The sequence below is a fragment of the Canis lupus genome, chromosome 18 (assembly GCF_011100685.1).
Source record: "Canis lupus familiaris isolate Mischka breed German Shepherd chromosome 18, alternate assembly UU_Cfam_GSD_1.0, whole genome shotgun sequence".
Lineage (NCBI taxonomy): Eukaryota > Metazoa > Chordata > Mammalia > Carnivora > Canidae > Canis > Canis lupus.
In genome coordinates, this window is record NC_049239.1 from 45,819,387 (window position 1) to 45,826,151 (window position 6,765).

General features: G+C 60.7%; 1 long non-coding RNA gene across 2 annotated transcripts; it reads left to right on the top strand.

The window, feature by feature from the left end:
- Positions 1-3,601: 3,601 nt before the first annotated feature.
- On the top strand, positions 3,602-6,291 carry LOC119864136. 2 transcript variants are annotated; one of them, XR_005372962.1, is made up of 3 exons: positions 3,602-3,750; positions 4,842-5,006; positions 6,066-6,291. It is a non-coding gene; the product is annotated as an uncharacterized LOC119864136 (long non-coding RNA). The 2 variants fall into 2 exon arrangements; XR_005372963.1 differs by lacking the exon at positions 3,602-3,750 and adding an exon at positions 4,409-4,470.
- The last annotated feature ends 474 nt before the right edge of the window (positions 6,292-6,765 follow it).

Below are 6,765 nucleotides of genomic sequence, written 5' to 3' on the forward strand. Positions count from 1 at the left end.
AACCTCCACCCACCAGAGTGGCTAGCCCTGGGCGCCTTATGTAGGGGCTGCAGGCCCTGCCCCTGCCGCACCCACTGGGCGCAGTGGTGGCCAAACAGGATCTTGGGCGCTGTTTTATCAGGACTTGGCCTTTGGAAAGCTCCTTGGTGGGCAGTAGCCTCATTATCATCTGCCTCTGGGCAGGGGCTGGCACAGGCCCTCCAGAGCCCTGCAGACATGTCCTATCTTTGCTCCAGGCTGAGACGGCTGGAGGGGCCATTCTGGGGGTGGTTCTGGAGTGTTAGGGTGACACCATTAGCCACACCCTGGGGGCCCAGAGGGGTTTGTCCTGGGTGTGTGGGGGAGCCCAAAGTGCTAGGGCAGCTCCTGGAATGAGCTCTGCCCTTGCCCAGACCCTAGGACCCTGCAAGGTGCCAGCACGCTCGGCTCTACCTCCCCCAGAAGTGAAGCCAGTCCAGACCACTCTTTGGGGTGGGGTCCCAGGGCTAGGGCTCAGATGGAACATATGCCTGGCACCTCCTTCCTAGAGAGCCTTCTCAGTCAGCCTCCTAGAAATGGGAGGGGCAGTGTCAGGTGGTCATGCTGAACCCAGAAAGGCCACCACGACTTTTCTAATGCCCGTGGCTCTAAGCTGCTATTTGACCCAGGAGCAGGGGTGGCAGAGGTGGAGTGGCCACAGGGACTGCCTATCTGGGAGGGCATCTCTGTGGAGGCTGTATGCCAGCATCAGGACGCCGACCTCCCAGGCAGAGGAGTGGGAGCTGTGCCCCCACCTGCCGGAGAAGGAGTGGTTCCTGGGGGCAACGTTTTGGGGAATGGGCAGTTGGCAGGACACATGCCAGCACATCGAGGGGTCAGGGGAAGGGTCATGGTCATGATCAGGGATGAGGGTCATGATCTCAGAGGGTCAGGGTCAGAGCGAGGTGAGAGTCAGGAGGTGTGTGTTTCAGGTCCTGGGGGATTCTGGGGAGCAGGAGTTCTGATGATTCTCTAGGGTGGGCTGGTCCTAAGTGGGAGCCTGTGTGGGACCCCCTGTGGGAGCCTGGGCCCCGGTGCAGGGGTTTCCCCTTTCCTGAGCTTAGTTCTGGCTCCACAGAGACTTGGGGTGCAGGAACCCTGGGCTCCTGTCTGAGGACCCCCTAGGCTGAGCTCTCTATGTGGGGCCACTCCCTCCCCAGCCTAGAGCCCCAGCCAGAAAGCAGTAGATGCTGTTTACTTTATATAAACTTTAGTTCTAATACAACATTATTTTAACTGAAAACGACACTCTGAGGGCACCTAAGCTGGGGCCACGATGGAAGGTTCCCGGGCGTGCTGGGCACTCCTGTTCCCTCCTCACTCAGAAGCAGAGTAGATGAGAGGGGTTCTGAGATCTCTCTGGGTGCCCCTGCCCCGGAACCTCCCCTGGCTGGGGTCTGTCTGTCCATGTTCTGCATGAGGCCGGGTGGGGGCGGGCAGGTCTCCCTGACCCCGGGGACCTCACGCTGTCATGGGGGGGTGATGAGTGGGTGCTGGGGTGGGGGTGGGTCCTCCTTGAGCCTCAGTCCAGGCCAGGATGCTGGGTGCATGAGGGACACCAGACAGGGGGGCCCTGGGGAGGTGACATATCAGGCCTTGGGACAAGCAGGATAAGAGAGAGGCCCAGAACCCTGCTGGAAAAGTGTACTCGGGCCGCCTGTTAGAGTCCCTTCCTGAGGTGGACACGTGAGGCTGTCCCTCTGGTGTCCCCTGCAGCCAGGGCTACCAGTGGAATTGAGGCCCAAGCCTTGTTCTCCCCCCACACCCTTGCAAGACCCCCAGTGGCGTCCCACCCAGTAGGCATCTGACCACAGGGCCTTGGCAAGGGCTACTCCTTGCCTCCCTGCTGACCATGCCTCTGCATTCTCCACCCTGCGCATCGGGTGCTGTCCTGCTTCCCAACAGTGCCTCGACCCTTGCTGTCGTCCACGTGTCCCAGGGCCTGGAGGATGCCTGTGTCTCAGGGCATGCCAGGGGCCGATGACAGATGGAGCCAGAGGCAGGGAACTGTGATCATTTGTGTGCTCCTGGGGAAAGACCCAGGCTTATGGCAGGCAACTGGTCCCCCTGTTGGGGTCCCCAGTGTCACCCCCCAGCAGGGGTTGGGTCACGGGGACAGAGACAGGGCTGCCCACATGGCCTGGAATAGAGAAACCTGAGCACATGTGTACGTGTGAGACTCGGTTTGCGTTTCCTGGAAAATCTTGCCATGCAAGCGTCTGTCCCCTTAGGGCTGTTCACAGCCTCACCACATGGCCCGCACCGTGTCCGGCTCCGTGTCCGCGAGGTGGTGGCCCCTTGGCCGTGGGCCCCCATTCCCCCTCTGTACGCCGGTTCGGCAGGAAAGCAGGAAGAACACGTGTCTCTTCCCTGAGCTGGGAGCTTTCAGTGTGCTGGGCAAACAGCGGGAGATAAGGTTGTGTGAGTCCATTGTTCTCAGGCCTCGAGGGGCCAGCACCCCCCACCCCCCCACCCAGCAGCCCCAGGAAGCGGAACCCACGGGCCTGACAAACGGGGGATTGTCTGGCCTCACAGCCCTGCCCATGTCCTCTGTGTGCACGACCAGCCAGGGGGGCCAGTGTCCAGGCCACAGGGCCCTGGAGGGTGGGTGCTAGCCCCTTGGACCTGACCTTCGCCTGGGGCCGTGAGCCATTCACTGGAGGCAGGTGCTTTCAGAAAGCTCCCGAACAGCTCGGGGTCTGGCTCTCGTCCCAGGTGGGAAGCCCCCAAGAACCTGGGCTTGCTGGATGCAAGTTCAGGGAGACGCCCGGGTGCACGCTGGCTGGTCCACTTCCCTGGGCCCCGCCTGTCAGCTGTGACGTTCCCTGGGGAAGGGTGAGTAGGGCTTCACCCCCTGAGGCTTGGCCCCGCTGATCACCATCAGATCAAAGGACCAGAAACCATGGCTTTGGGGTGCGTCAGGGAAAGATTGTGATGTGGCAGCTATGCCCCAGCCTGGCAAGCTGCTGCAACCTGTCTGAGGGTGGGCCTGGCAGCCGTGGCGGGTGCTGGGCTGTGTGGTCCACACAGGCAGATGGTGCAGACCAGGGGATCCCAGGCCTGGGAGGGGCCTTGCACACGAGGGACCTCAGGCCCACAGTGAGTCACCCCAAGATCAGTGGGCAGCAGAGATCCCAATAGGTCGGCCACCATCCCAGCAAGTGCCCCTCTTCTCTTTCCCACCAAGTGTTGTTCTGGGCACATCCCCACCCGGCCATCTGCAGCCCTTCCTCCCTCAGACCCCTCCTCCTGGAGCCACAGGTCCCTTACGCCTCCAGGGTTTCCTATCACATCCCCCAGGCTGGCTCCAGCTTCTCCTTGGCCCTTCCAGACCTCTGCTGGGGGTGGCAGCAGAGCCAGTGAGCCGGGGCTACAGGTGAGGGGCCCTTGCCCCTCTAGGCCCGGCCCCTCCTCCCCAAACTGCCTCTTCTGTAGTCCTGGGGCCACCCTGCTGGTCTCCCCATAACTGACCCTGCTCCGTCTGTACTTTTTTTTTTTAAGATTTTATTTATTTATTCATGAGAGACACACAGAGAGAGGCAGAGACATAGGCAGAGGGAGAAGCAGGCTCTGTGCCGGGAGTCCGACGTGGGACTCAATCCCGGGTCTCCAGGATCACACCCTGAGCTGAAGGCGGCGCTAAACCGCTGGGCCACCGGGCTGCCCTCCATCTGTACTTTCAACCTCTGCTGCACCTTGTTGGCTATTCCTGCCCCTGGGCCTGGATTTAGGGTGGGTGCTGCCATCAAGTGGACAGATGTCATATATGGGGCTGCAGGGGCGGGGGTCAGGTCAGGGAGCCCCCAGCAGGGGAAGCTGAAGCCTGAGCCTCTGGCTGCCACAGGCCCCGTGGAGCTGTGTTCCAGAGCAGGATGGTGTGTTCACTGTGTGGCCTCTCCTGGCCTCTTCACCTTCCTGTCCATTTTCGTTCCTGACCCTGTGCAGAGGCCTGGCAGGAGAGCCAGGAGAGCAGGCCTGGGGCTGGACGCCTCGCAGGATAGGCCTGCCCAACCCTCCCCTTCCACCAGGAGGGGCTCAGCTGCATGGTGCTGGGGAGGTACCTACACTGGACCCTTGCTGCCTCCTGTCCAGCCCCCGCGGTACTTCGGCTAGTGCCCCTACCCTCTGTTGAGGAGGGGAAGCTGTGCCACTTGTTCCCCTAGCTTCCAGGGCAGGGTCCAGAATCCACCGTCCACTCAGCTGTGGGCCAGCCGCCAGTGGCTACGGTAATGTGCCCAGCAGCCCCTGGTTGGCCCCCAGCAGCCCCACACCTTGGCTGCGTGCCCCTCTGTGCTGGGCCCTAATTGCCAGCGGATGTTGAGTGAAAGGCAAACAGATAAGGTTGGCCAGGTGGGGTTTGGGGCTTGGGCCTGGGTGGCAGGCGGGATGAGGAACAGCACAAGTCAGGCTGGGCCGTTACCTGGACTGCCTCTGCCTTCCAAGGACGAGCAAGTATTTGCTTCCTGAGGGGGCTTTGCGGGTGTCCGGGGAGACCCAGGCCACTGTCCTTGTAACCCTAGGTGCAGGTGGCTGGGTGGTGGTGGCCGTCGGGGTAGAGCCAGGATGCCTGTGACCTCCGGGAGCCTGATGTTGCTGAGGGGGTGGTCACGAGGGGGCTTCTGGCTATGGCCATGTCTGTGGACATTTGCTTCTCTCAGCCCTGCAGGCTGGGTGTGCTTGGAGCTCTTCCCGGCTGCAGCTGGTGCCTCCTTGCTGCACGCTCATGTGGGGAGAGGGACAGGAAGGAGATCTTACAGGGGCATGAACCCCTCACAGGTTCCCACCTTCACAACCCCATTACCTCCTAATTCCATTCCCTTTAGGTAAGAGCTTCAACCTACGAATTTGGGGGGATCACAAACAGGTGGCTCATAACAGCGTGGGGGCCTGGCAAGACTCCCAGAAGCACAAGTCAGGTGGTCTCTGAGGGCAGATGCAACTCTGAGCAGGAAGGGCCCTGAGCAGCCCAGGAAGGCTTCCTGGAGGAGGTGAGTAAAAGAGGAGCAGTCAGACCGGCATGGCCCGGAGCTGGGGCTGGGCCTGGAAGTGCCTGTATCAGTGTGGGAACTCAGGGGCTCTTTACTGGTGAAAGGGTGGGGGCCGTAAGAGAGTGTCCTGGCTCTGGAATGAGCTGGGAGAAATGGGTAAACTTAGGACCAAGAGTTGGGAGAAGGGGAGGGGCCCTGCACAAAAGAGTGACACAGCAGTTCAGGCAGTGGCAGGCAGCAGGCGAGGGTGGGCAGGGCTGGGTCTGAAGGGTCCTGGAGCGGCTGGCACTGACCAGGTGTGGCCCACAGATGCTCAAGAAACAGGGCCAGTGCTGCCCTGGCTCACAATGGCCAGTTCTATGTGACTGGCCAAGGAGAACACAGAACACTCTATATGGGACTGGGTAGATTTCTAGGGCCACTCACACCAGGGGCCAGCCCAGGGGAGTCTCAGGGCCTGGACCTGCTGTCCAGCGGCCATGGTGTCGTGCTGGCTGCCTCTAGTGGTTGCCCAGCAAGTACCTGCAGCACCTGGGACTACTCATGGTGGCCAGCCTGCCTGCAAGAGGCAGCTGCTGTGGGCCCCTTAGCACATGGCACTTGATAGCCAAGGCCCTGAAAAAGCCTGAGTGGCAGGGAAGTTCCCTGGGGGTCAGAGGCTGTGGCCCTACCCAGTGTCAGGGGCTGGGGGCTGACACTGGCCTTGGGAGCAGCCGGTTCCATGGTCCTCTTCTGCTAAGGCAGCCCCCCACGACTGGGGGCTAGATGTTGGGCTGCTCCCTGGTTGAAGATCCCACCCACAGAGGTCCCTCTGACCCTAACTCTTCCCCCGACCTGAGCACCAGTGCAGGTGACAAGGATGGCGAGGCAAACTCACCCTCGGAGCCTGGTTTGGGGCACAGCACCTGCTGTGTCCCTGCTTTGCAGTTTCAGGTGGGACACTTGGTGTGGCAGGGCTGAGAGGACCCCACTGGTGGTGGCTGGACGCTGGCCCAAGGACACAAGACACTGGTGGGGGCCCCACACCGGCCCCACAGCATTGCCTTCTGTCTTTTCCAGGCTCAGAGCCGGGTCCCCGTGACCCCATGACCTTCAGAGTTGAACAATTTCTGGAACCGTGGGAGCCAAAGGCCCAGGTGGAGTCTCTCTTCTCCCAGTGGGTAAAAGCACGATTTCTGGGTGGAACTGTTATTTTGATTTTTGTTTTGCTTTTAGCAGTTCTATCAGGCATAACAGATTAAAAAAAAAAACCCACATGTATTTGAAAAAGTACAATTTAATGAGTTTTGACCCACGCACAAACCCCTGAAAGTATCACTGCCATCGGGACAGCAGCCCCCAGAGGACACCTCCTCTGCCCACGGGGGTCCCATGCACTCTGGAGACCCGTCCGCATCCGCAGCATGCACACCCGCCCTGTGTTCTGGACTTTGACACGGATAGAATCAGGCCACATGGACTGTGGTTGTCGCAGATTTTGTTCAGCATTTTGAGTGACGTCTGAGATTTCATCCACGTTGCTGCCCCATCAATACTTTGTTCAATTGTGTGGCCGAGCGGCGCTCCCTGGTGGGGGAGGCACGCCCCCTCTGCCTGCGCCCCTGTCTGCGCTATGCTCCCCTAGGGGATGTTTCCAGTTTGCGCTGCCGGGATCCTGTGCACACACATTGCGGTGAGTGCGTGCTCCCTTCTCTTGGGAAAGTGCCCAGGCGAGTGCGACCGGATCATATGGCTGGTGTCTTGCTGACTTTTTAGGGAC